This window comes from Hirundo rustica, chromosome 3 (genome assembly GCF_015227805.2).
Source record: "Hirundo rustica isolate bHirRus1 chromosome 3, bHirRus1.pri.v3, whole genome shotgun sequence".
Taxonomy (NCBI): Eukaryota; Metazoa; Chordata; class Aves; order Passeriformes; family Hirundinidae; genus Hirundo; species Hirundo rustica.
The window spans coordinates 112,230,184-112,250,487 of record NC_053452.1 but is presented as its reverse complement, the minus strand read 5'-3'; the positions used below and the strand labels follow the sequence as shown (position 1 = coordinate 112,250,487).

The 20,304-nt window shown below is 40.4% G+C and overlaps 1 protein-coding gene across 9 annotated transcripts in view; it reads right to left on the bottom strand.

Annotated features, from left to right (window-relative positions):
• SUPT3H (SPT3 homolog, SAGA and STAGA complex component) overlaps positions 1-20,304 on the bottom strand; it is a 253,554-nt gene that overhangs the window by 11,868 nt on the left and 221,382 nt on the right. The window lies entirely within an intron of this gene.

The window sequence follows — 20,304 nt, the reverse complement described above, 5'->3', positions numbered from 1 at the left end:
CATGTGAAGGTAACAGTCTCCTCCTGGCCACCATTCATGCTGCTCTCCCCAACGCTTCCTACTTGCAGGACAGACAAACTCCTTCCTGTGTTTAACAGGGTCTGATGAGCCCAAAGCATGCCAGTGGCATGCTGGGAGTGTGAGAACACTGGCCAAAGCCTTGCAGGCTCCTGTGTTGGGCAGCCTGCACAGAGAGCCTTCTTCACTGCACTTTCAGAGAGCTGTGGGCAAGTTATGAGCTGCAAGGATGCACCAAGGAACTTGGGATCCCAAGGAAGGGAAGGCTTTTCATTACATTACACTTTTTAAATAACATTATTTCCACAATCATATGTTGGAAAAGATGGTTCACAAGTAGACACAGACTTCAAGTCTCTCTAATGTACAGCTCAAGTTATCTTTAGTCTTTCTGAATGTCTTTCTGTCCATCTGTTTCTTACCTGCCTATCATCTTGGGCAAATCGGTCATCCCAGGGACACTGGATGGGTGCTGAGAATACCAGGATTCCAAAATGTCTTTCCTAGAAGTGACTAATTTCTGACTGATTGGTTGTAGGTGTGGGAGTGGGCAAATAATATTTACTTCATGAAGCAAAAGAAGTAACTCGGCAGACTCAGAACTTTCATCCCCCCCTACACAGACCTAATTTTACATGTCATTTCCTATGACACACGTTACTTAAATGAAACTTATTTTGAAATGCAAGGACAGACCAATGCAATCAACAATATTTCAGTGGTCTGACCCATCGCATCAAACTCTCTTTTCTTCTTTACTGCATCTCATCTTTTTCCCTTGTATCCAGTTTAAGAGCAGACACACATTTATATGCACATTTATAAAAGTGATACTCGTCTGAAGACAAACTGGGCAGGCCACGAGATTCTTCTGGCTGATTGCCATTGTTCAGTCACTATATATGAGTTTAGGAATACAGAGATGGATTACTTGCTTGTAACCCCACCATGGGCTTTTCATGATATCACAGCCCATATTTTTTTAATAACATCGAGGAATATTTAAATCCTGTATGGAAGTTTTTTCATACGTACTTCTTTGATGTTAGAACATTTTGATTTGTGTGCATGCTGACACCAGAACATCTCGATTACTGCATGTTCGTTTATCAGAGAGTGCGGGATCGATCCCATTTGGATGTGCAATTATTGCATCAAATAGATAACATGGGCTAATCATGGTGACAGCAACATCCCCACTTCCAGTGGCTGGAAATAAAAGAACAATCAATAATTACTGTAAATGAAGAGTTATTTAGTTCTCATTAATTGTTATTGTTAACAAAAACAGTAAGAGTTTATATTTTATAAAAGCAGAAAGGTGGTAGGGAAATAACTGAGCCCCAAACCTAGAACACATTGCAGTTCCTGGATTTAAAGCTAATGGGACCCAGTGGATCCAGGCTTCAGCAAAGAGAGAGCTGTAGTCTCCATCACATTATTTATTGTGATGGTGTAACTCATTTTTCCTTTGTTTCTCCTTTTCCCCCCAGCAGAATGGCAGTTGCTAAGATGGGAATGTGAAATCCAGGTTTTTGTCTCTCCAGTAGCTCTGAATTTCCTGGCTTTTGTGGAATGAAATGAGACCCTAAAATCACTTATGTGCATTTTGTTTTGGGTAATTGACATTAATTTTTAGTTTGCATCACTGACATCAATCAGCGCTGCTCTCAGAGGACTAGAGTTAAGGGGCCACAATAAAAGGGCAAGATATTGTTTCTTTTGTTTTATTTTTGGAGCACTTTGACTACTCTATACTTTTCCAGTGGATGTTACATTCTTTTTTGGTGAGACAGTTTAAAACGCTACTGACTGTCTCATTTAAAACAATTCTTTGGCATTACGGTGAATGCCTGGCTCCAGAGGCTGGCTCAAGGCTGGAAAAAGTTCAAGCTGATACCTTTTGTCTATGTAACACTTTGAAGAAACCATGAAATGACAACACATTTCTTTAGAGAGAGCCCTGCTGCCCATTACAGATGTTTCCCATATGGTAAGGGGGAAGGTTGGTCCCTTCCCCCTCCACTCATCAGTGTTCTCACATCGTGGCAGAAATCTACAAAGACAACACGGCTGTAAATGACACCACACAGAAGCCTCCAGCAGCAGGTACTGCCAAGGAACAAGGTGATTTTCACTGTCAGAGCACGAATGCATTCCACTGCAGCCCACTGATGGGGAGCATTTTGACCCTTCAGCTTCCTGTTTCACCAGTGCATGGCACAGAAACCCTGGAGTAAGGGGCCAAGAGAAGTCATACTGGGCTTCAAATACTAAAATGATGAGATGGAGAAGACAGATTAAATCAGTAGAGATTACTGCAGATTATCACCCTGCACCAACTGGTGGTTGCTCAACATCTTCTTCCTCAAACCCTCACAGATAGGAAGAAAAATTCTTTCTAACACAAGATCACCATTTTTAGGGAAGAAGAATCTGAGGCACTTCAGTGAGGCTAAGACCTATTTTTAGACATTGGGACATAGTCACACACACAGGGCATAGGTAGGTCTTGAAAATATACAACCACTGGGGAGAGAATTAGCCTGTTGTCCCATATTTTGCCAAGGAGTTCATCACCCTAGCTGTACTCAAGATGTTTACAAATCCCAATATATTTTGAATTCTGGAGCTATTCTAACACTCAACACTGAATGCAGGTGTGACTTTTTAAGAGTTTAATGAGTAACTGAAGCATTTTGTCATCTCACCCACTCCTCTCCTAAACCACAAAGTTATCTTATTTCAAAAGTAAACTTCAAAATAAATAAGGACGTAAACATACACTGAGTTTGTGATGGAAAAAAAAAATTAAAAAAGTCCTTTTTGTCTATTTCCTTACGCTTTTGGTTTTAGACAAGATATGGGACCATCTGGGCTAGTCTATATATAATTTATTATGGACCATTGTTTTTTCATGCCAACCCATCTTAGTAATATACACACATACTAGTTGGTATATTTTGCCATTGGTTATCATATATTTTTGCAAAATAACAGCATAAAATCAAACATTTCTACAAAATAAAACACTAATGCTGAGATTTTGAAAACCAGCTACTGATCTTAGCTGGCCGTTTCACCAGTGGCTATGTGGCTAAAACCTTACATAGACTAAGAAATAAACCTTAAATAATATCTAGTTAAATGTTTCTTCTTTGCTTTTTCATTATTGCTTCCTTCTCAGCTTTCTAAAAGGTGCGCCACTATTACCTCATTTCTTAAAAACTACAAGATATTCCCCAATAAACTGAATAATTTTAATTTTTTTCTCTCATCATATTATCCTGTTCACCTTTTCCTGTTCCTCACAACAGCATTTTTTCCTAGTTCGTTATTACCAACTCTACTCTGCTAAACTTTAATTAAATCTATCCTTCTATACCTGACTTTGCCCTCCAGTTCAGCTTATCCACCCTTCAGTTTCCAGCCCATTCTCCCATCTTTCCATAACTCTCATTTCCACCCCCTTTTGACCAGCCTATCTGTCTCTTTGTCTGTTTTTCTTTCCAACCTGATTTCTGCAGGTTCTTGTCTCTTACCAGCATCATCTCTTCTGAACAGAAGGGGAAGACTTCTGTGTTTTAAAATAATTCCATCCAAAATTTACTTCATCCTCTCCCAACCACATTAGGGATCTACAAATATATCTGCAGTTGCTGCAGAAACTGTAGAAAAACAGACCTACTGCTTGTTGCAGGACACATGAAGAGTTTTGGCAATACTAAGGAGAGCAAGGGCACACACAAGAGAGAAACTCAGTGCTTGTGAACAGGAGCAGGAGAATCCTAAACACACATTTGGAGCAGCCAGCAGTTGTCACTCAGGGCACAACAGAGCCCTCAAAATCCTGGGGGAGCTTTCATCATAATTCCCACAAACTAAAGTCCAGTCTTGGATATTAAATATAAATGAAGCATGTATTTTTTTTTTTTCCCCTCTCTCTCTCTCTCTCTCTCTCTCTCTCATTTTTTTTTTCCCTGTAATTATTCAGTTTGCTCAAAAAGAAAAAAGTAAGAAAGAGAAAAAAAAAAGGCCACTCGCCACCCTGGTGTCAGACAGAAAAGCCTGCTGGTGTCCAGTCCATTGTAGAAATTGCTCAAAACCACCTCACCTATGTGGGAACATTCTCCTGCTGAAAGGCTGGGCTTTCCATCCCAGAAATGGTGACGTGAGGTTTGTTGAGACTTTATGAACTTGCAAGCCATTTTCATCACCAAACTTTCATTGATTCTTGATAAATTGGTGTCACTTAGTGTCACTTAATTGCTCCATATTTCCTTCATTTGTCTTTAGCTGGGCATGATTCAACTGAAAAGCATGACTGAGTCTCACAGAGCCCCTAGCAAATGAAAAGATATTGCAGCAGAGACGGTGTTTTGGGGGGATATTTATTCCTCCAGGGGTGCTGTTGACGGGGTGAATCATTGATCCTGATCCACTGTGAATCACCGATCTCTGTGAGGGAGGGAAATTCTTTCATCCTCAAGAAAATAACCCTTTCTTGTTGTGTTCCATGTGGTACTTCCAACAGGTGTTACAGAGAAAAAAAAAAAAAAAAAAAAAAAAAAAGAGGGGAAACAAAATGTAACAAATAAACAAATGAACAGATAAAAAGACAGATGAGTAAAACATCTTGGTCCTTCCTGATCTGGATGGGAAGACAGCTGCAGGCTCAGCTTTGGCTTTTAAAATGACTGGGCCAGGGAGCCAAACAAGGGCACATTTTTGACTTGTGGGCAAATTTTATCAGGCACCAGGCAAAGTCAACCAACCACTTACTCACAGGCCACTTGCCCAGTCTGAAAAGGGAACAATTTTCAGTCTTTGACAGATTGGACTTGAACGGGCACCAGAAGTGAAAGCATCTATTGTCCATTATCCATCCTAGCCCTGAGACTTCCAATTTCTCATTTACCATGTAGCATGTTCAGAAAAGGCTTGTCAAGCAACAGCCTCTCCAAACAAATTACATTGAAATTCCTTACACTGCACCACATACTTGACTTGCTGTTCCAGAAAGAGCCACACAATAAGTTTCTAACAAGGACACTGGTTATTAAAGCACTCTCAATTTTCTAGGTCAAAGGGGTGAAAGGCAAAGTCAAAATAATTGAAACAAAATATTCTATAAATCATGGGTGTTTACTTACCAAAAAAAAAAAAAAAAAGAAAAGAAAAAAGATAAGAAGAGACCTGCTGCTACACTAAGCAAAACTCAGCTAGCTATTTTGAATGACCATGCTCTTGATGAAAGCAAAACTTAAGGTGCCAGAGTTGGCTTTTGGAAATACCCAAACAGTTCAAAACCAGAGCTTAGCAGCAACTGGATCCTTCTTTCTTTCCCCACTTCTTCCTCCAAAATGTGTAAGACAGACATGGCAAAGAAATACACTGCTAATGCATGCTGTTCCTTTTTTACCTACTTAAATGTGAAAAGTAGATACCTTTTTAAACATATATGTTTGCTGAGGTAACCCAGGGATTTAAACTGAGACGTGCAAAAGTTCTTAATGCATTCTGTGAAGAGGAAATTTTTTAGAATTGCCATCTGTATCTCCTACTTTCAAGAAACATTAAGATCTGAGCTTTCTGAAAATAACCTTGCATCATCTCAATAAATTCTGAGACATTCTTTTTCATAATGTTGCATCTTTGTATTAGTACACAAGAATTTTTTTTTTTTTCTGCAGTTTTCTTCTTCAGGAGACACCTTATTCATCAACTTCTCAAGTATGTTTGAATCCATATTTACTGTGAAAACTAATGTAGTTTAGCCATTTTTCAAGGAATATGGTTTTTCAAGAATACAGTTAGAAACATCTCCCATTTCTCAATTTCATACGTTTTTACCTGTGATAAAATGATTTTTCAGTGGTTGAGTAAAACTCATTGAGAATACACATGCGCTTGTAATAAAATCACAGAATCAGTGAATGGTTTGGGTTGGGAAGGACCTTAAAGATTATCTCATTCCAACCCCTTGCCACAGGCAGGGACACCCTCCGTCAGACCAGGTTGCTTGTTGATTTGACAATAAAAAGAAAAATTGAAGGGACAGATTGAGGATCTAAAAGGAGGGCAAAGGAGCTGCAAATTGCCTTTCTGATTTGGGACATGGACCAGCCCAAAACAAGTGACACAATGAAATCAGAAGGAAGTGGGTAAAAGAGCTGTGGATGCTCCCATCCCATCCAGACTCAGAGCAGCCACTGTTGGTGGGCTCCAGGGACCCCCAGATGTGATCCTGCCCCACCTCACACTTCCTGGCCAAAGGAAAAAAAAAACAAAACAAACCAAAACAAAAATCCAACACAAAGAAAACAGTTGGGGTTGGCCGTGGTACCAATTGCCTTCCTTCTGGGTGAATCCAGAGGAGGAAGGGATCAGGATAAATTACAGGTCCCTGCAAAGGCTCTGTGTGTTTCTGCTGATGCCATCTGGAAGCAGTGATAATGCCACTATTAGTGGGGGCATTACTACAGAGGATCTGCCGCTTCTATTGAAACCAGCCATGCTGTGTGCTGGCTCATGATGCATGTTTGTTCTAATTTCCTCCCTGACATTTCATTCCTAAAGCTGTCAATAACCCGTTAACCTTCCTGGCACTGAAACTCTAAATCCAACTCCCATTTCAGCTCTGATTTTGAATCTCTCTTGTGAGAAGCAATACCAAAGGCTAAGTTTGCAATACACTGTTGGACTAATCTAAATCATGCTATCAGTGGGGGGGATTTTTTTCTTGCTTATACACATCAGAAAGCAGGATACAACAATGTGATACCCTAAAATTAATTCTTTGATTCGATGGCAAAATAGCAAATATTCTTTACTGGTAACTGACAGCTCCTGTAGATTTCAAAGGACAGAAATGTCCTGTAATCAGGGGAATTGCTCACACTCAGTTCATACAGTTTAAAGTCAGAAGAGAGAATTAGATCATCTAGTCTGACCTCCTGCATACCACAGACCACAGAATTTCAACCAGTTGCCCTTATTTTGGGCCAGTAACCAGTTCAACAAAAGAGTATTTTCCAGAAATTCATTTGACCTCCACTTGGAGTCACCGAGAACGAAACAATGCAGAGCTTCACTTGGTACTTTCTTCCACTGTTAATTGCTTTGTGCCTAATTCTAAGTTGAATTTCTCTGGTATTACTTTTCTACATAAATACAAGTTACAAGAACAGCAATTACAACTGTCTCCACAAAAATGGTGACATTAATGTGAAAATAGCATGTCCAAGTGGGATGCTAAGAAGCATTTTGGCTACATGCACAAAAATATTTAAGTACCAGCTGATCCAGATGACCCCACTATTGGATTTACTGAGATGTCTGAATCAAGTACAAAAGGATTCATCTGTGGGAATATTTTAGTTCGTATCAGGAGTGTGCTTTTGAAAAAATCTCCCATTCACCCTCACCCACTGCACATCATTTTGTACTGTAGCATGATTTCAGAGCACATTACCTATTTTTTTTTCAGGTAAAAGCAAATCAAAAGATGCACTCTAGACAGGCATTCAGTCAACAAGGCCAGACTGGACCTAATGCTAGACTGAAAGTAAACCCCACTGAAATGCTCACTTTGTGCATGGAGGGTGAGCAGCAACTATTTGTTTTCTACATATCTGCCCCTATTTTTACTGCTGGCAAAAGCACAGAATTATGGAATAATAGACCAGCTTGGGTTGGAAATGACCCTAAAGTTCCAACCCCTCTGCCTTAGGCAAGGATACCTTCCACTAGATCAGATCACTCAGTCACAGCCTGATTTTCTAAAATTCCTAAAGCAGTCACAATCTAACTCCCCTCAATTTTCAGGAACTTCATGCCAGCAGCAGTAGAGAATAGAAAATCAAGATGTAGCAAATAATTTCAGAACAGTAATAGGTGGAATTGATTTAGCTGAACAACAGCTGGGTACTAATCCATAATATGAAGAACACTGACAGTGAACAAAAGGTATTACAGTCAACAGAGTTCCTTCTTACTTTTCTAGTGGTATCCTTACTTTTAGAAAATAACAAATATTGTAGACAAATTCACCTAACTCATCCTGGAAAGATCAAATCAAAAACTAAGGGGTTCTAGGAGAACCACGAGGAAGAGATAATGGGAGATACTGACATGGAAAGAGGACAACAAATCTGACCTAATAAATTACAGAATTCATGATTCAGAAATGGCTACTCCACAATATTTCAGAGATAATTTGGATAGTTGTTCTAACTCTTTGTTACCAGTCAATTACCTTCAATATATTGTCCAAGGGAAGAACAAAGTAACATCTTCAGAACTCACATCCACTTACCCAGTCCAGAGACACAGGCCAATTAAGCACTTTATGCTAAAGGAGGCTTAAAATGAGACATGCAATTCCACACAAGACCACTCAAAGAAGTTGTTTTTGTGGCTGCCAGACCAGCAGTGCCATTCTCAGAAATAAATCTCAGTTTCTGCATGGGGGAGAAACTACCAAGAAATGAGCTAAGAGCAGCAGGAAGATGGACAGATCAATGGCCTTTAAAATATATATTTTTTTGTTGTTGACAAAACATCCTGGAGAGAGTATAAAAGCCAGTGCATGAGTGACCATGGCAAACCAATATTTATTATGGAGCTCTTGAGGGAAGTGATTGGCACAGCAGAAGTAGGTCTTAGCTCACCACAGTTTTCTCCATTTTCCAAATCACAATTCCTGTAAGTACTCCTTTGCAAAAGTTGAAAGGCAGAAGAGGGATCAGATTAGCCAGTATGACCCCTTTTATTTCTCAATTCCTAATTATCCCATCTTTTCAGAACACAATAGTAGCATATAACTTCTATAAAGGGAGTTAATAGAAATTTCAGTTTGCATTTTCAGAAGAGCACAACATCTCATCTCTTCTTCTATTAAAAAAGAAAAATCTTCTATTTTCTTCTAGTATTTGTAACTTTCTAAATGATTGATCTCCTTCTAATTTCTTTTATGTTTAGGATTTCTCCTTTCTGTGATGAAGAAATAAAGCATTGAAATATTCCAAAAACAATGAAAGTACTTGTCCCAGCCAGGGCCAAGTACCAAGACAAAACACACAAAAGCTTTGCTCTCAGCCTCCCAGCAAAGGTTTGTCAATCCCCAAGTCTGAAATACACTTCAGAAAAGTGCAAACAGAGTTCACGCTGATCTAATCAAGGACTTTTTCGGATATCCAGGACAAGAAATAGGTGCTAATTTAAAATGAGATTTTAGATTTTGGACTGTCTGTGAAGGTAATTAACATTTACAAATACTTTTCAAAATATAAACTTGGCCTTTGAATACTGATACAACCAAAAGAAAAAAGAAATTCCCAACAAAATGGGGAATCTGAAAAGAATAACAAGGTGATTTTGAAATCCTTGTAAGGTTCCGAGAAGTCTCTTTGGTCTTTGACTCTTTGGCTGCTGATGCCGGATATATGCAAACAGTAATCAGTTCCAGGCCTGCAGTAGCAGTGCTCACTCATAATAGAATAAAATTATAGCTTACATAGGAACTCAGAATTGAGAGAAATCTCTGACTATTTGGCAAGTATCAAGAAAGCAGAGGGGTGGAAAAGAAAGGTTGCAAAGAGTAAGAAAAGAAAATTATACTGTTCAGACTAATTACACAACATAGAAGAGGGGCAGAAGGACAGCAGCAAGAGAAGGATTACAAAGAAAGCTCAAGAATAAATGGACGCGGCACAAGTCAAAGAATTTGACAACGGGGACATTCAGGGATCCTGGTGCACACATCATTGCCCATGGAGAAATGTCCCTGCCACTGCAGTTATGTTTTCACCAGCAGATCAACACATTGTCTGATGGACTGGCACACGTAATGGCAGTCTTCAAAATGAAATTCAATATACTCCTGTTGCCACTGGAAACCTCACCTTCTTATCCAGTCCCCGCTAATGCAACCAGTTGGCCTGGAAGGATGCCACGTGTGATCTTCTCCTGCATTACAGCTTCTTTGCTAATGCTGGAAATGAAACCTCAGGCACGGTAATACCAAGAGTTAACACACACCAGGCATATCTATGCCAGCTCAAACCAGTTACATTTTTCTGACTCTGTGGTGGTTTCAAGTTTTCCTTCTCTCCTTCCACCTCCTCTGATCAAGGACACACACAGATACCCAAAAGCAGCAAAGCCTTTCTACCAAAATTACTCTCCTTTAGTAACGAGACCACAAAAGGCTGAAACACACAACACTGTCTGCCACCACCCTACTCTGGCTGATTGTCTTTTAATAGCTACAATAATGTTGTGCAAAGGAATAATATTCCACATCCACAACTCACTGGTGAAGGGTCTGGAGCACAAGTCTGATGAGGAGCAGCTGAGGGAGCTGTAGGGGCTCAGGCTGGAGTAAAGGAGGCTCAGGGGGACCTTCTCACTCTCTACAATTTCCTGACAGGAGACTGGAGCCAGGTGAAGGTAGGCTCTTCTCCCAGGTAATAAGTGACAGGACAAAAGAAAATGGCTGCAAGTTGTACCAGGGGAGATTTAGCTTGGACATTAGGAAAAACTTCTTTATTAAAAGCACAAAGTATCGGAACAGGCTGCCCAGGGCTGTGGTGGAGTCACCACCCCTGGATGTATTTAAAAGATGTGTAGATGTGGCACTGAGAAACATGGTTTAGTGATGGATTGAGGGTGCTGGGCTCCTGGTTGGACTCAATTAGTTAGGGATCTTTTCTAACACAAATGATTCTGCAACTCTCCCAGGCAGTACATGGACAATCCCAAAGGAAAGTGTGCCTTAGCTGAATCTGCTACTTTATGACTGAAACAGGAAGTTGAGTCCCCTTTTATCATACCTTTTTATTTCTGAACAGCTACCCAAACAGTTCCAAGTTGAGCTGAAGCAAAGTTATTGATGTCAAGAAGCCAAGATCTTTCGCCACGCCTTGCTGAACATGGAAGGAAGAAACTGTTTAGGCTCAGTTGTCCTTTGCCTCTCCAGGCTAACTTTGAGCCAAAGAAGCAGGAAGAGGAGAAAGATGAATAAGTGAAAAGGGATAATGTTTATCTTTTAACAAAATCACAATGTTCTGCTCCTAGCTCTAGCAGCCAAGACTCACTGTTGCATCTTTAAGACAGATAGTCTCTTCTCTGAGAGACGACAAGCTAATTATAGCCCTCCTGCCAGAGGGAACTCACACATGCAAACCATTATGTAAAATATAATTTTTTTCTTTAAGAATTCTCAAGATCATTAGACACGGTTTTTCAATGCTAGAAAATCAAGCCAAAAATGAAAATAAACAGTTTCAAGTATTCACAATGTAATTCCCTCATGCATTTATGGAAATATAGTAAAAAGCGCCTTAAAAATGTGGTTTGACATTTCATGCTGCTCTGTTTTTCTGTTTTTCCAGTTCTCAACATTTGCCCTCTTGTCCTGTATCATTTCAGTTCCATGGCACTTTGAAAAAGACGACGATGGCAGCCTTTGTCATTTCCACAGTGCTTTTCAGCCTTGTTTCAATGGGTGGGTGACAGGAAACATCCCAAGGACTTGTCGTAGATGAAACAATGCTTTATAAATTCTACTCTGTATAAACCAAATGTGAATTCATTGTATACAAACATGGTAGCATCATTCTCCAAGATAATTACAGGTACAGCATTGCTTCCCTAACAATGGGCTTTGGTAAATTCAAGTTAAGAGAGGATCAAATAAATTAATTAACAGGGAAATACCGCCCTTTTTTTTTTTTTTTTTTTTTTTTTCTGAGCTGCCCCTCCTTCAGAAGGTTTTCTAAGCATACTATCACCTTCACAAGCACTTCAAGACAAACATGGAGAAATATGGAAAAAAATTCCCAAGTCTGGCTATGATGATGTGACATGGCTTCATCTTTTTTTTTTTTTTAATGTAGGGAGAACTGAACTACTGCCTATTTAAACTAGTCAGTATTTTAAAGGTTTTGTCCAGTTTATAAAGCACGGAATTATTGACAAACCAAACACCATGGTCTAATGGATTAAGCAAGCAACTGCATGCCATAAATTCCTAAATTTTAATCCAGACTCTCTTGGTGCTCACCTTCTTGTCCATAAAATTGAGATAATATTTATCCTCTAGTTCATGAGGGTGTTGTAAGAGTGAGTCAATGTTTGGACAGCTCTTCAAAAGGTCAAGTCCTAACCAGGCACCTGTATTTTTCTGAAGTAAACTGTTTCCTCAGATTCCCATGATATGATCACGGCACCTTCTTCAGTGCTTCTCAGATCGTTTCAGAATAACCATCCACATTCATAACCATCTGCATACATAAATCACAGACTGGTTTGGGTTGGAAGGGACCTTAAAGATCATCTCGTTCCAGTCATTCTGTCATGCGCAGAGACAAAGTTATGCACTGAATTAGGGCATAAGAGTGATCTCATCTGTAAACTCATGTATATAAATTATCCCCCTGCCACACAAATAATTCAGAAAAACTACATGCTAAGAAACTTTTAATTCAATACTGAAGCAGAAGTGCCACGTCCCACGGTGTTGCTAATGCCAGTTGATTTTAATATTGTCATTCAACATCTGAATTGCAAAAAAAATTTGGAGTGGAAAAATAATTTATATTTACAAAAATATTTAAAGAACCACTTTCCTCTAAATATGTCAGCAACTGATGCTCTGTAAAGGTTTAAAATAAAAACTTTTTAAAATCCCCTGCTTTATTAGAAGGGCAATTCCAGAGACTTGACACACTGTATAATCCCATCAGTGGTTAGTTCTCAACAAACAACACACACATACAGAAAAAATACTCTAGACCAAGGAAGGAGGCAAAAAGAGGTTAAATCGGTCACCAGCCAGGTTTTTCCTCAGTTTTAACTCATAAGTGATGACATAAAACCTAGAAAAAACCCAACTCCAACTTGAAAATGATTTAAATTTGCCAGCTCCAGCCATTTCTGGAAGCAAGCCAGCCTTAATTTGGATGTAGGCTTCTCAAAATTTGCACAGCTCTAACTTTAACCTGCTGCAGCCTAAAAAGTGGACCTGGTGAAGAAACACAAAAAATATTCCACATAATTCTACACAAGTGATGGTCTGTTCTCTCCATGTACCCGAGCTCAGGATCGGCTGCTTCGTTCCAGGAGCGGACGGTGTCATGTCTTTATGAGCAAAACTGTCCACCTTCAAAATTCCTTCTGTACCAATCTAATGCTGCATGAGGATAATGCTCACAAGAGGGAATAGGACTTGTTTTCCAGGAGGGAATATTTTCAGAGTTGAGCTTGTAATTTCTATTTGCAAATCTCCAAATTCAACAATTTCTCAGCCTCTATAAACTCACAAATGGAAAGATCCTGTATTTGGAATAAATAATGTCTGAGCTTCACCCTCATTACAGGGCATTTTCTGTTAGAAGAGTGCTATATCCTGACTCCTGAAATACACAGAAGCCCTTTGTGGTAAAGCTATCACACTGGGCTGCTCCAAGTGTGCAGCTAAGGAGGTTCACATTAGTAGTACCAAGGCAGGACTGGGGGGAAAAGAAAAAAGAAAATGTCATGACAAGTATCGACTGGGAATGCTGATAGCTCTCTTAGGATCCCAACTAAAAATCAAGGTTTTTTTTTTTATTTTAATATGTCAAAATGAACTTCTGTACTTGTTAAAAAAATCACAACTTTGAAACATAAGGACATTTATCTTTTTACTATTTTTCTAGCCCTTTCCCCAAAATCTGCTGGTTATTAAAACACTGCTGTGCAAATGAAAGTGGTTCTGCTTCATAACTTGTCTTCTCTTTTCCTTGTGTATACACACAATGAGGCCATTATTTGCTGATTATGCTCATTCTCACAGGGACAGTCTCTGATGTCAAACAGCAAGTGCTGTGACTTCATTGTAGGTATCCAGACCACAGAAGGACCGTGTGAAAACATTACCAGTCCACACAAGAGATATCCAGTGCCTGGACCAAAAGTCACCAGGAGCTCTGGAGCAGGTCTCTGGAACCTATAACAAATATAGAGACCACACCGGGCCACACAAGAACATCCACTGCAGCCACACAGTGTTTGATCAGAGGATCTAAAAGCATGGTTTGACATCAAACCTCCCACTCATGGAATCACAGAATAGTTTGGGTTGGGAGGGACCTTAAAGTTCATCTATTTCCAACCCTCTGCCATGGAGACACCTTCCACTAGATCAGGTTGCTCAGGGCCCCATTCAACCTGGCCTTTAATGAAATTAAAGAAGACAAAAGATGTTATTCCAGAAAAGCAAAACAGAGAAAAAAAAAAAAAAAAAAAAAAAAAGTATATCAACATCTGCAGTTCAGACAACCCTAAGTTAAGCAGCCCCGACATCTGCAGTGTGCAGTAACTACTCTTACTAATAAGCATCATGTGGAAACAGACTCAAGTTGTACCAGGAGAAGTTTAGATACTAGGGAAAAACTTCACAGAAAGGGTTGTGGAACAGGCTGCTCAGGGAATTGATGCAGTTACCATCCCTGGAAGTCTTCAGAAAATACGTGGCTACGGCACTTGAGGACATGGTTTAATGTTGAAAATGGTCATGCTGGTAGGTGGACAGTTGGATTTGATGATCTTAAAGCTTCTTCCAACATCAACAATTCTGTGATTCTTTATAACAAGATGCATCAGATACTGAATGCTGTTGAAGAGGACGTGATGTGCCAGTTCTTCAAGACAACTGAAATTCCTATATTTCAGTAGTTAAGAATGTCTTATTTATAAAACAGAATTGACCCCAAAGCCACTGAGGCAAAGGTATCTTTTTCACAGCTCAAACAGCACATGGTAACCCCATGAAACCATGTCTGTGGCTGCTCTGAAGGCCAGGGTTTAAGACTTAAACTTCAGAGCAGTCAGCATATTATGACTTGACCTCAAGTTCAAACAGTCTCAGGGAATATTCCTGGACTCTCCAAAAAACCATTTACACTTAAACCACTTTACTTGCTCCAAGAATACTTTTGACATGGGGCTACTACCTTTTCCCAATTCCAGGACACAGTACAGAGGTATTTGGAGGCCAGAAGCCATTCTCAAAAGGCAGTCTGGAGATGGTCAGCCTATTCTGGAGAATAAGAAAATGGAATGGTACAAGCATGGGTCATGCCATGCTTGCTAGCCTGAATGTCAGGTATTACAGACCCAGTTAATTTCCTGGTACAGACACAGCTTTATGCAGTCAGATCCTCTGAAAAACCTCAGCCCAGATAGCAGGAGAAGTGTCCTAATTGAGTAGCTAATAATCACAGTGTCAGCCAGCAGACTTTCTACCTTAAAAGCTATTATTTTAATAGCCATACTAGAAATATGCTTTGGTGCAGGAGTCAAATGTGAGGCAAAAAAGGTATCTTTGTGTTGCCATGCAGACTGTGTTTCTATGATGATAAGGTCTTGTTTCACTAGCGATGGGGAAAAAATAGCCTTCACTTCCAGAAAAGCTAAGGGCTTTTCTGACAGAGCCTTCCAGGAAAGCAGTGTCCTTGTGCCTCAGGATGGGCAGCCAGCCAGCTTGGGCTAAACTGCCTACAAGGTAGAAGACATAATATTACAGTTAATATCAGAAAACATTGTAATTTGCTTTTTGCTTACAATTTTATCTGACAAAAACAAGGCAGTTGAAAAAGAAACAGAAAGGCATGCCTGGCTGCTGGGTACTCCTTTGGCCTGTCTATCAGGGAATGCTCTGCTGATTCAGAGCAAACTATCACAGGGCTGATAAGGACAGGAACAACATAAACATTGGGCTAAGACAGCTGCTCATCAGGATGAGACAGAGAAGAGCCCTGCATGGCAGAGTCTAGAGGGAATAGAACCAAAAGTTAGAGACAAGGTAAACAGGGATCTACTGTTTCATCTCTCATGTAAGAGAAGACAGGAGTAAAAGAGAATGACATTTCACAGGATCACAGAGTTAGGGAAGGAAGGAACCTCTGGAGACCATCCAGTCCAACATCCCTGCCAAGGCAGGGTCACGTGGAGCAGGTGACACAGGAACTCCTCCAGATGTGTTTGGAATGTTTCCAAAGGGAGACTCCACAAGCTCCCTGGGCAGCTGTCCCAGTACTCTGCCATCCTGAATGGAAAGATGTTCTTCCTCAGGATGGAAGCAAAACTTCTTGTTTCACTTTATGGTCATTGCTCCCCATTCTGCTACTGGGCACCACTGAAAAGAGTCTGGCACCATCCTCTGAAATCCTCATTGGAGATATTTATATGGATTCTTGAGATCCCTCTCAGTCTTCTCTCCTCCAGACCAATCAGGCCCAGTTCCTGCAGTCTATCCTCATAAGAGATGTCCTAGACCCCTTGCATCTTTATATTAATCACTTAATCCTATCACCGTGAAAGTTAAACACATGAATACTTAGCTCAGATAGAGTTCTGTTACAATAAAACCTCTTCCAGGGAAGTGTAACTTAGAGAAAAATCACAATGATGGTGGTAGACTTTTAACCATTATTTATTCCCCCATTTTCTCTGTTCAGTCTCAAATGCTGTGAGTGCCATTCTTTACACTTCACTGCTATATTCACATCCCATATTTGAGTGTCTCAAAGCATAACAGGCATTTCTGGGATGCTACACCATGCTGAATAATCAAATTCAAAAAGGGAAAAGAGAGAAGAGTCAAAGATCGTGACAATAAGATCACTAAACACAGAAGCAAAAGACATTGCAAATAAATAGAAAATATATTCATGTAATTAACAAAATGGGATTATAAAATTGGTAAGGAAACACAGAGCCATAACAGATACCAAACTCACTTTTCAAATTACTTACAAATACTGACATATGAAACAAAAATCAGAAAAAGGTATTCTGAGTATAAAAATGACTATATTATTAATATTTTAAGCTGCATAAAATAAAATTTGTACTGTATCTACCCATCCTATCACTAACACCTTACAGTGCTAACATCACCTTCTCTATCAAATAAAGACAAACCAAAATTTTTCACTTATTGTGCATTGATATAAATTAACTTTTTTTTGGTTTTGACCACAGCCATCTCTTAGTCTGAGCTAAATCACCCCCCTCCACTTACAGTCAGTGCTGAGAAATATCTTGTTTAGAAGGATGTGCAACCCTCAAAGTACCCTCTCCTACATGCCTGCATTTGGCAAGATGAAATCTAAACTCCTTTTGCTGGAAAATCTGAACTTTTTTATTTTAACCACATGAAACTCCACAACTTATTTGGTTATAGATGTTATTTGAACCCTGTTAGCCCTATGAAGAGGAGCTTGCTGAAAAAGAGCAGCTAATCATGAACACTTTCCTCAAATGATACATTATTACTGTTTTCCTTTAAATATCAAGCCAGTTGTCAGCAATCAGACTGTTAATGGAAACTCCTGGAATTGTAGATCCTGTTTTTTCAATGATTGACAGAGGACAGGTTTAGTTTGGGCATTAGACAGAAATTCTTCCCTGTGAGGGTGGTGAGGCTTCCTAGAGAAGCTGTGGCTGTCCCTGGATCCCTGGAAGTGTCCAAGGCCAGGCCGGATGGGGGCCTGGAGCAACCTGGGATAGTGGAAGGCGTCCCTGCCCATGCCAGGGGGCTGGAATGAGATGGTCTTTAAGCTCCCCTCACACCCAAACCATTTAATTACTCTGTAATTCTAGACTTCACAAACTGCCCTCCCAGCTCGCTGTACCTTCAAGACTGGAGTTCCTCATACGGAAACAAGGCTGCAACTGATCTATTTTTACAAACAGGAGGAATTCAGGTCCCAGAGTATGAACTGTTCTGAATTTACACTCCTTACAAACTGAGAAGTGAACAGTTTAGAAAAGCAAACACCCTTCATTCATATGTAGGATGACAAAATCATTACATCTATAAAATCTGAGGCTGTAACGAGGATTCAGAGAACCATTCTGGTGCCTTGTTTAGATCCCACCACCACAGTACATTCAAGCTGAGGCACTAGACTGCATCCTCTGCAAGGGCATCCCACAATACTCACCAACCCCCCAATACTGTTGTATTTATAAACATATGTAAGATTTATGAGCTGCAGCAGTGCCCTCCTACACCAGGAGACATCTGGTACAGCCACAGTCCACCTGGATCCCTGCTGGGTGACAGCAGCTGGGTGGCCCCGCAGCCTGGTCCAGTTTGGGACACTCCTCTCTGCACCACCTGGGGATGTGTCGTGCAGGATAAACAACACAAGTTATAGTTAAAGTCCCATTTTCAGCATTCTCTGGCAGTCCGAGCCCTGGCATTAGTAAAGGGACAAAATTAATCCAGCTTTGAGGCAGACAAAAACAATGTTCAGACAGAATCAATAATAGTAATGAGTTATTATTATAATTTTAGGTTTTTTTAAATCCATTTTTCTGGAAAGGGCAGGCACACAAGATATATTTTATTAACGAACTCTCTGCCCAGAAAAGTGCACAACTAAGTGTTAAAGCCTTTTAGCTCGGTTTAGAAAGAAGTGACAAGCAGATAACCAAATTGGTCCTGAAATATTTAATCCCAGAAACAGTATCTCAAAAAATAACCTTGAAGCCATAAAATAAGTGTTTACCAGGGCTTGTTTCACTTTGTTATGAGGACTTTGAGCTGGTGCTAAATTAAGAAAGCGCCTCAACAAGGCGCAGTCCGTAAGATACGTTATCGGGTTTTAGGGCAAAAACAGTCATATCTTACCACCAGGAATAACAACTTCATATGAAACCTTCTCAGAAAAACACATCTCCAGCTTTTAGTTTTGTAAAGGCTCATTTTCCTATGAGACTCTCAGAAAAACATAACTCTAGCTTTTAGTTTTGCAAAGGCTGCTTTCTGACTGACCTTTTCTGAAGCACAAACCCCTGCGGAAAGGCCAACTAAACTCGTTGCCCATGGATCCCTGATATTGAAATCTTGGTATATTTTGTGCTGCCTCTACAGAATCTACTTCATAAACATGAATGACATCCAGGACACTGCATAACTTGAAAAGTAGAATATGACAGCAAATTCAGCCTTTTGTACATTGGCTTGAATTTCAGGCTTCATAAAACCCTACAGTTCTGGAAGGGGAGGACCATCTTTAGTACATTTTGAGACCAGATGATGACAGACTGGCTGAGCTTCCGGAGAAGTCCTATCAACACTTCGGTGGCTGGCAGCACAGCTACTGGGACCAATTAGGTTAATTAAAACTACATGGCATGCAGACTCCCTGTGCAATTCTTAACATGGTTAGAAGGGAGACAAATATGCTACAGCACAATTTTGACCATAATGGGTACATCTATAAAGCCTTTGGAATGTAGGTCTTTAATCCAGGAAATAGTGAGAAGACAGAAAACCTGAATTTACACAGTGCCTAAATAGGCACCCAACAGCACTGTGAATCTCAGACTCACTGGGCGTGGAAGGCCAGTCTAGAGATTGTCTAATCCCAGATGAGCAGGTTGCTGAGGGATGTGTCCACTCAGACAAATGGCCAAACAATGCCGCAATAATTAGAATGAAACATCAAAAAACCCGTGCAATCCTGTCTCCCTTCTATACCAAAATAATACCATACACAGAATTTCCCATAAGATAAATTATCAGGGAGAGGTATGGGTGTGTGTGTGAAACAGGCCTCTATGAATTCAGTGCCATCATTGCCACACATTTGGTCTACACTTCATGCACATTTTTGTGACCATTAAAGGCTTCTATCAATGGAGAGACATGGAGTCTGAGGTTCAGCAACATCTTTGACAACTGGTCTATCCACCTCAAATTATGTGGTATTTTGCAAATCACAGAATCATTTAGGCTGAAAAAAATCCTTCTGGTTGTACCATTTCTGGGGTCCTCAGGACAAAAGAGACATGGAGGTCCTGGAGTGCATTCAGCAGAGGGTGGCAAAGATGAAGGGACTGGAGCCCAGGAAAGGCTGACGGAGCTGGGGCTGCTCAGCCCTGAGAGGAGCCCCATCTGACAGGGGCCCTCAGCCCTGTGTGTCCCTGTGTGCAGGGAGGGCTCAGAGCAGGGCCCAGGCTCTGCTCCATGGGCTCAACAATGGCACCAGAGGAACAGGAAGGGACTGATCACAGCAAGAGCTGATCAGTTACCAGCAGGAACCGATGCCTTGCCTGAACAGAAGGAAGAACTTCCCTGTGCAGTGACTGAGGACTGAACAAATTGCCCAGAGAGGCTGTGGAGTCTCCCTCACTGGGGATATTCCAGAACCCTCCGGACACAATCCTGTGCTCTGGGTAATTCTGCTTGAGCAGGAAGGTGGGAATAGATGATCCATGGTGGTC